Genomic DNA, 10,126 nt, shown 5'->3' on the forward strand with positions numbered 1-10,126 from the left:
TCATAACTATGGGCTGTAAAAACCAGCAGGAATTGGGGCTCAGTGACACAGAGGCTGCTGGAGATCCAGGTGTTTCTTTTAAAGGGTTGGCACAGGAACGTACTTGGAGTCACTTCTTCTGAGCTCCAGGGTAAGGCTCTGGGAGACACAGACACATAGGAGGAGGAACTGGATTGTCTGGCATCATGGTAAGAATTCTGAGGCAGTTTTTTCCAAGACAGATGTTTGTAGGGGTCATTGTTCATATGCTGGGACCTCCCTGGTCTCAGGGCTGACTGGCAGCTATTTCTGTTTTCTCTGCACTGATGATTCCCTGAGGCCTGCCCCATCCAATTTGCAGCCCCACCCAACCTGTGTGCAGCAGCTTTTGCAGATGAATGGCCTGTCCTTCCTACGGCTTCAGACTTTGCTAAAATCTCTCAAACAAGCTGCAGCTGAATCAGCGAGCCCCAAACCTATCAATAAAAGGCCCAAGACCTAGCACTAGCACCAGCCTGCCTTGCTTCATAGCTGGGCCTCACCTGAGCACCTCCAAACTCAATACAAATAGCTCCTGCAGGGTGGCCCCAGGCAGTGGCTGACTTTGCACCTCTCTGGAAATCCAAGAACCAGTTCACCCAGTGGTCAAAATCAGATGACAGAAGATTACAACTCTACACATTTATAAGGGGCACCCTCAATGGGCAGACTCAGTGAGCACCAAAGCCCCACTGAAGGAAGTCCAAATAAAAAATGTTCCCCCATTCTGCCCTGTATTCCAAGAAGCCATATTCCCACACTAGTCACCTCTAGAACTACCTTGATTAGCTATGAATCTAGACAATCAACTGTGTAAAATGTACATGCAGAAAAGACCAGGGTGTTTTTGCTTTTAAGATAATCTTTTCCCTCATGAGTTTCTATGACCTTTTTGGGAAGAAAACTTTTCTCAAACTCCTTCAACTTAAAATATACAATATGCCAAGGTGCCATATTTTAGGATAATGCACTCCTTAGATTGGTTTCCTGAACCCTATTAACCCTTCATTATTTGACTTTAAGATTTTTCATAGATGGGCTTATGCACTTGGAAATGTTACCTACAAGCTTCATTAGGTAAAAACGTATTTGGAAAGTGATTTTAATTAGGTAGTTCTCTGTTGGAAAGTCCTATGGAATATGTACTTCTACCAAAACATCATGTTCAAGATGAGAATAGAATGTAGAAAGTGACTAGAGATGAAGAATTTAACATTCCAGCTATTCATAACTTCTTCCATGAAGGTAGGAAACAGCAAAACTAAGTACAATTGTAAACTGCATGAGTAAAAAAAAAGAAATCAGAACTTCTAGAGCTCTTTTGGGCTCCATATTATGTCCAGTAATAAGAGTAGGCATTCACAGTGTGGTGATTTGCTAATCAAGCCTATTGTCAGTAGTCAACTTATGTTCCTATAAGTGGAAAATCCTGATTGAGTACCTAATTTTTAAAAAGTGAACGGGCCACGGAGACTGCTGAAAGCAGCTAGTGTAAAATCATCAAACATAATTGGCTTCTAGTGGTCCCTCTTAATGTGATCTTCACATTGGGTTATCTTCTAATATGGCATGTGTCAGAATCAACTGTGAAAACAGATTACGAGGCCCCACTCTTAGTTTCTGACTCACTGACTAGAGCGTGGAGCCTGATAACTGACATTTCTAACAAATTCCCTGTTGAGGTTGATTCCGTTGGAGAAGGGCCACACTTTCAGGACCAGTGTTCTTACGTGAGTTCATTCCCTTCTCTGACCTGCCCTCAACTGGTAATCTAGAAAAGAATTTACATTGCTCTTTTCACGCTTAAGAATGATTGCTTCTTCTCTGGAAAGGTTACCTAAATATTAACTTTTCTCCTCCTGAGAATTAGAAGGTAGGCAGAGGCCAGTTTTTCCCCACAAAGCTAATATTGAGAACAACGAATCCAACCATGCCAAAACATAGACGGCATCTATCTCTCCCCCGTACAGGAAACTTTCAATTTTACTTCAAATGCTTCTCTGTTTTGTATATGTTTATGCTTCTCTATTGCTGACAAATTAATGATCTACTTTAATATAAATAAAATTATTTTAGAATTTAATGTGTGTATTAGTATCAGATTCAACCATGGCTGCCGTAATATTCCATCTATTATTTTGAAAGCCCTATCAAATAGCTAAATATTCTCACTTTTCTTTCTATATTTCTGACACAATGTTAAAGGGGGGAAGTTTCTCAGGGTTCTTCTCCATCTTTTAAATGACCACCTCAGAAAATAACACCAGTCAATTTCTGTAGTGGTTGCTCCCATTTCAGGTCTCTGTTGTCTAGCGGACAGATGTCAAAGTGGAGTGAAACTGATGGCGTGAAGTGGGCATGCTTAGACTCAAGAATGTACTCTTATTGCTGTAGGCTGTAGATTTCTCTTTTCATTTAAATATAGGGATAAAAAATTCGACTAAAAAGCTTTTATTAATCTACTCATTTATGGTCTAATCTCCACAAACCTTATAAATCACAGTTTATGTTTAGAGGAACCCTGGAATTCATCAGGTGATATTTCTTTCCATGTCGAGAAGCTTAAAGTAATCACAACATTAACATTATTTTTAGAAGAAATAAAGTATATCTCATGTCATCTCAAAATGTTATCTTTCTAAGTGATTTGTGGTTAGTAAAATCTAAATGATTAAAATTTGGATTAAAGATATATATTTTATAGGGGTCACTGTGGCATATAATAAAAATGGCTACAGATATTTTTCCACCCCTCTCTGCACACCACTATATATTTTGACTTTGCCTATTGGTTCCATCAAGGAGTGAAGCCTATTTCCTCATTTATTGACTCAGAGCTTGGCCATATGACTTGCTTTGGCCAAAGAGGCAAATATACCACAAACAGAAGCTTGAAAAAATGCTATACAATAGGGCTTTGTTATCTTGCTGCATCTGGACTCCAAGTACATCATGTGACTGAACACAGCCTACCATCTTGGAGAACAATAGGCTATGTAGAAGAGAACTAAAGCACCTGGCTGATATTGAACTAACCAGTCAGACATGTGTGCTACTCCACTAAGACCAGGGATCAGAAAACTATGGTCTATGGGTTGGATCTAGCCTGTCACCTGCTTTTGTAAATAGGTTTTATTGGAACACAAGCCATGCCATTCATGTACATATCATCTATGGCCACTTTTGTTCTATAGCAACAGAGTTGAATAGCTGCAAAAGAGACCAAATGATCTATAAAGTTTTTTACAGAAAAGGTGTGTTGACTCCTGCTCTAGACCATCCAGTTTCAGGTAAGCTGGCCCAGACTGGAAGAAGCACGCAGCCAACACACAGAATCCTAAGAAATAATAAATGTGTATTATCTTAAGGCTCCACGCTTGTTTGTTATGAAGTATAAACTGATATTAACTGATAGCTAGTTCCATCCTCACCACCTTAACCGGAAGTTTTATTTTCATCTTTCTTAACAATACCCTTTTTTTGTTGTTATTAAGCTTGGAGGATTGGCCCATAAGCTTAATGAATATTAGAGCTGAAGTAATCTTAGAGCTCATTTAGTCCAATCACTCCAAGAAATTAAACTCCAGGAAGAGTGCTTAAGGCAGTGATTCTCAGCCTTGGCTGCACATTAGAATCATGTCGTAAATGTTTCCTTCCACGTCCCGCGTGGTTCAGGGTTCAATATCTGGAAGAGGAGCCGCACACAAATGAAATAGAAAAGACAAGAGATAATTTGGAAATATTGGGGGACCAGGCGGGTAAGTCCAACTCAAGAGGAAGGACTTCCACCCGTGCTCAGTCCGCACCGACCTTTTATAGTCTGAGGTAAACAATGCAGTGGTTACCATAGTTACAGTTCTTGTGAGTTTCACCTGTTTTGATCATGTTTACACTCCCTGCACTTCCCTCAGCCCATTAGCTTCCCAGGCAAGATCTGGGGAGTGTTATAAGGTCAAGCCTAATTATGCTAAGAGGACTGAGCCCTCTAAGCTGGGACTTGTTTGTGACTTTGCCATCAGGTCAGTCCAAGGCTCAACCCTATATCAGTTTCCCACATCTCACCCTTATTTTTCATTATTATTATTAGCTACTATAATGAAAATAAAACTTAAACATCAAGAACAAAACTCTGGCTATTAAAACAATAACAAAACAATGCCAATCTGTAACCCAAAACATTTTAAAACTTAAATATAACATTTTAAGAACAAAGAATGTTCAAATCCCAATTTCAATGTCCAACAGTTCTGAGTCCAAGTCTCAATGTCTGACAGTTCCTTATGTGTACATGTCAGCAATGATATTTCAGTTCTAGAAGGTGGACAAATGATGACAACGCAGGTCCAAACTTCTCTGGTTTGATCCTGGGCAACCTGCAGTGACACACAGCTGCTGACTGCTAGCATGGCAAAGCGTTGTCAGTGTCTTCCATCCCTGGATTGTTTTTCCTCTTGTCTTCATGGCTGAAGCATTCCTGAGAATTCCTCTCTGTTGCAGGAATCCACATGGTCTTGAAGTTGTTTTCTGAAAATATACAAACCTACTCTCGACCAAAGGTTAATAAAAGTAATTTAACTTGGGGTCCTTTTTATATTTGCCCAAATGATTTTCCTTTGGCTTATTTTGACACCATGTATGTTTTTCATGGATGTCTTGCTGTTAGCATTACAAATGAAAAAAAAAATTTTCCAGATGTAAATTAGTTACAGGATACTTTTCCTTACATGGTATTTTCCCACTAACCCCCCTTTTTTATTTAATTATTAGGAGGCTTTTGGAATTTTTTTTATAATACAGTCTAGATAACTTTAAATTTTTAATTTTTTGCACAAAATTATGACTGCTTTAAGTTCATTGCATGTTAAGCAATCTTACCATGAAATGAAAATTTTGGTTAATACTACTTATTTCAATTAAACTCGTTACTGTCAAATTTAATACTCTAACAACAAACTTAGTTTACACTGTAAGTATTAATGGAAAGGATTATTTTGCATCCTTGAGGAGACCCTGAGCATTCCTGGTGTTAGTCTGGATTTAGATATAGGGTAGCTGTTGTTAGCCAAGTCTCTGATTTCTGGGTACCGATCTCAGCTGGGCCAAGTCTCTTTCTGTTATCTGGGTCCCAATCTGAGCTGGGCATGGGAAGTGCAGCAGCCATGGGGGCAGGAGACCTCCTTCAGAAGGGGCGAGTGTTCAAGCCCCTGCATAGTTTGGGGGGTGAGGATCTGTGCCCCACCTCTGTTGACCCCCAAGTTCTCGCCTGATGGCCCCTCTGTGACTGTGCCTGTCTTAGGTCGTTCCTCCCTGAGGAATCTTACCCGTCTTTGACTAACCAGCCATCCTCCGGGGCCAAGCAGGGTGATGTGAGGTTCAGTTCTGTCTCCTTGGTAGTGTATGCCCCTGTGGCCTCCATGCCCAGCAACTGCCTTGGGATTCCCTCGCCTGCTGGCAGGGCCCCGGCATTGATCACATATCTTGGGGAACCCAGGTTTTCTTCTCCAGAGAGGGCCCAGCTCATGCCATTGGGCGAGAGACAGATCCATGGTACCAGCCACCACGAGGCTTCAACCTCAGCATGAACAGAGCTCAGGCAACATCTGTGGGCAACTGGATTGTAAGAAGAGGGATCCTCTTGGCCAAAAGGGCAAGAGAGGTCAATATAGAATGCTCAAGTGCCTTATCAGGGAGGCCTTCCACACAGTGGAAAGGATTAAATCTTTCATGTCCTTCCAAACATTCAAAGAATTAGTTTGTAAGTTTGTTTGGGATAAATGTACAATATACTGTTGTGAAATATCAAAAATCTTTGATGATCTTGTAGAACAATAACATGTAAGGATATTCTTTGCTCTAAGCCATGGCAATTCAATTTTAGACTGGAAATGACATTAATTAAATTTCTTCAATTAGTCTTTCAGTAACTTTACTCTAGCTATATTCAGGAAGGCAAAAACCCGAATTATTTACCTTTCTATATTAAACCTAGTACATTAAATTACAGTCCTCCAGATGTTTGAAGGAAAAACCCCTTTCTATTATTTTCTTGCAGAGTAATTTCTAATCAGCATCCTCGTACTATTTCACTTCAAAATATCTAGGTATAAGTTTTTATCATTTGATTCCGTAAACTTCAAGGTCCCAAGTTCCCAGCAGCTCTAGAAAATCACGCTTAAGGCTGGCAAACAGGCCTGGCCCAGCCCTTGACTTTAAAACGACAATAGTTTTTTCTCTGGGGAAAGTCAATAAGCAAACTTGTAGCTACATTGTTTCCTGCCAGTTGCTTGCCAGCGGGAAATTTCAAAATTGGCCACGAGATCGCAGCCTCAGGAAAAACTGTTTTCCCCTGGTCTTACCTGGTCCATTTAAATATCAAAGAGCTAAGCTAGTTTCTCCCTGGGCCACTGGACCTTCATAATTAATATAAACTTTTCAATTACGAGAAGGAGACTTTAAATTAGAATACTTGGGGAGGGGCTGTCCATATTGGATCGCCATGTGCTCCCTTCTTCTCTTTCCCACATGCTTTTTGGGGGGAGTTTCCCTAGGTAATATTACCGTACAGATGATTACCACTGGCATGGCAGGAAAGATGTTCTCAGACGTCAGGCGTCTGTACCGTCTTCTTTACCATGCCTCAGGTGGTCTCCAGGCTGTTTGTTGTCCGGCTTGTCCTTCTCCTGCTGCTCATCTTCAGTAGACTGCTTGGAGTCGCTGCTCTCTGTGGCTGAGGTAGTGGATTGTCTGCAGCTGCATGATGTGGCTCCAGACGCAAGGTCCCCATTAGTCTGTGTAGTTTCTCTCTTGGATCCCTGTTGCAGTTTAATATTTCTAGCAGGAATCCACACGGGTTTGGAAAAATTCTCTGGGACTATACAAGCATACCCTCTGCCAAAGGTTAATAATGGGTCAGGTCCCTTCCATAAACCAGATTCCAGATCCTTCCATTGGTATCTTTTCATGGGTTCTATATTATTAACTGATGGTACTGAAAAGGCAAATCTTTGTTTATCCTGAGGTGCCAAGGGAATGGTGAAAAACAATCCTTAAGATCTACTACTATAAGAGACCAATCAAGAGGGATTTGCGAAGGCGCTGGGAGTCCAGGTTGCAAAGCTCCCATGGTATGCGTAGCATTAACTGCTCTAAGATCATGTAACAATCGCCATTTTCCTGCCACCTTCTTAGGTATAATAAATATAGGCGTACTCCAAGGGCTATTGGAAGGCTCTATGTGACCAGCTCCTATTTGTTCCTGTATCAATTCATGAATATGACCTAATTTCTCCTTGGTTAATGGCCACTGATCCACCCATATAGGTTTATCGTCTTTCCATTGTATAGGATCAGCTTGGGGACGAGGAGACCGAGCAGTGACCATTCCTAAAAAGGTTGCTATCTTAATTCTCGTCTTCCTGGGTTTTTTTTACGCCTTGACCAGTCTGATATCCCATCTGAGCTTTAAACTGCTGTCCTTTGCTGGTCATAATACAAGCGTGTAAACCTTCTAAGACATCTCGGCCCCACAAATTGACTGCAATGTAAGGCTGAAACCATCCTGTTTGTCCTTCCTCATCTTGCCACCTTAAGACTGCAGCACTAAGTTGTGTGTTGTCAGGAACTCCCACCCCCCTAATTTAGTCCATAGCTTCTACCACGGACCAACTTGGAGGCCAGAATTCTTTGCTGATAACGCTGACATCTGCCCCAGTGTCGACTACGCCTTTAAACACTTTTCCTTCTATTCTCAAATTAATCATAGGACGGGTTTTGCTAATTTCCTGTATCCAATAGATGTCTGAGCTTTCAAACCCTTGTGCCCCTCTCCTCCTGTTTATAACCTCGCCTTGCTGAACATAAGGTAAAAGTAGTACCCGAGCAATCCTTTGTCCTGGAGTAATTCGCATAATATGATTACATTCTAATATAACTTTAATTTCTCCCTCATAATTTGAATCTATGACCCCAGGAAAAACAGTTAATCCTTTCAGAGTGTTTCCACTTCTCCCTAAAATTAATCCTAAAGTTCCTGGTGGCACAGGTCCCCATATTCCTGTAGGAACAGCTTGCTGAGCCATATCGGGGGTCAAAGTGACCGCTATAGTACTGTTAAGATCTAGGCCTGCGCTCCCTGGAGTGGCCCAAATTAGAGAGTCCACTGTGGGCTTTGCAGGGCAGATCTCCCCTTTTAATGGCGGGGCTGGGGGCAGCCCCTCTGGCCGTTTCCCTGCGGTTGGCCATACCCTGTGTCTTGATATAACGGCTGCCTATTTTTATGGAATCTCGATTTACAATGGCTGGCCCAATGGTAGCCCTTCTGGCACCTAGGACACCAACCCAGAGGTTGGATTTGTGTTGATCCGCTCAAGAGGCGGGATGTTTGCGCCTTTCCCTAGAGCACCACCTTGTGTCCTTCTTAATTGCCTACATTCTTTTCTAAAATGTCCTGTTTTCCCACAGTTATAACACTTATTATTCTTTATGGTTACAGCAGCGGCGAGTACATTTGCTAGAAAGTGCCTGACCCCACATTCTGACATGCTCAAATCATTTCTGTAATGGTACTACCTTTTCTCAGAGGCATCAGGCATTTCTTACAATCCTCATTGGCATTTTCATAAGCTAATTGCTGAATTAAAATGTCTCCTGCTATCTCATGTTGAATCTGTCGTCTCACTGCTCAAGTGAGACGAGCCACAAAATCAGAGAATGATTCTAAAGGCCCCTGCATGCACTTACTAAAAGCTCCCCCAGAGTCCCCTTTTGCTGGTAAAGCCCACCAAGCTTTCCTTCCACAAACTTTAATTTGCTCATATGCCAGCTGCACATAATTTAACTGAGTTTGCACGTCATTATATTGTCCCAGTCCTGCTAGCATTTCATCAGTTATTTGAGCATTCAGTCCACAGTTTGTATGGGCTTGCTCCTGGCATTTCTCCAAAAACTCTCCCTTCCATAGTAAATAATCTCCTCCATCCAGAGTTGCACGAGCTAGAGAATACCAATCATGAGGGATTAAGAATGCTTCAGAAATATTATTCAAAATTGATCCTGTAAAAGGAGCGGTTGGACCATTTTGAACTACACTTTCACGTAAGGCCTTTATCATTTTAAAGTCAATTTTTTTCATGGTGTCTTGTAATCTGATTCGGGAGCTGTGGGTCAGCTACCTGTGTGACAGGAAATGCAAACCTTTCTTCCACTGGCATGTCCTTCAATCCTTCTCCGATGGCTTTTTGCACAGGTGATTCCATTAACGGCGAGTTAATCATCTCAGGCTTAGGACATGGAGGTGGAGGTGGAGGGCGCCGTGAAGGCCAGTCCTCCAATTGTTCTTCCTGCTCCTCTCTAGGAGGCGCGGAGGGAACCAGGCGAGGAGGCTCCTTCTCAGCCTCTCTAAAAGGCTCTAGCAAACGCAATATTGTGTTCCCCATGGAAAAACAGTTTTTTTGTGTGTGTGTGTTTTTAAGCTAAGTTTTTCCCTGCTTGCGGAACTTTTTCAAGTTCTGACTTACTTTTGTGGCAAACTTTCAAGATCTAATGTACCTTGTTCTTACTTCTTAAAGCCGAATCTATTTTTTTTTTTTTTTTAAAGCCGAATCCTGCCCCATTAGCCTGGTTGAGAAAACGTTCCCACACTGCCTACAGCTCCGGACTACTGTAGCTGATTGTGGGCTTTTGTGTGCGGTGAAATAACCCCTCACCTTTACGGTGAATTTTCCTACCTTTACGGTGAATTCTTTGTTCCTCACTTTGCCAGTGAAACTTCCTTTTTTCGCTCTAGCAAAACCTTCACTTCCAGAGTCCCCCTCGGGCTCCAGATGTCATAAATGTTTCCTTCCACGTCCCGCGTGGTTCAGGGTTCAATATCTGGAAGAGGAGCCGCACACAAATGAAATAGAAAAGACAAGAGATAATTTGGAAATATTGGGGGACCAGGCGGGTAAGTCCAACTCAAGAGGAGGGACTTCCACCCGAGCTCAGTCCACACCGACCTTTTATAGTCTGAGGTAAACAATGCAGTGGTTACCATAGTTACAGCTCTTGTGAGTTTCACCTGTTTTGATCATGTTTACACTCCCTGCACTTCCCTCAGCCCATTAACTTC

The 10,126-nt window shown here is 41.9% G+C and overlaps 1 long non-coding RNA gene across 1 annotated transcript; it reads right to left on the minus strand.

Annotated features, from left to right (window-relative positions):
- Nucleotides 1-4,103: 4,103 nt before the first annotated feature.
- LOC132226811 (uncharacterized) lies at nucleotides 4,104-9,877 on the minus strand. The gene is made up of 2 exons (XR_009451075.1): nucleotides 9,744-9,877; nucleotides 4,104-4,542 (listed from the first exon to the last, which is right to left on the minus strand). It is a non-coding gene; the product is annotated as an uncharacterized LOC132226811 (long non-coding RNA).
- Between the last annotated feature and the right edge of the window lie 249 nt (nucleotides 9,878-10,126).

This window comes from Myotis daubentonii, chromosome 1, assembly GCF_963259705.1.
Source record: "Myotis daubentonii chromosome 1, mMyoDau2.1, whole genome shotgun sequence".
NCBI lineage: Eukaryota > Metazoa > Chordata > Mammalia > Chiroptera > Vespertilionidae > Myotis > Myotis daubentonii.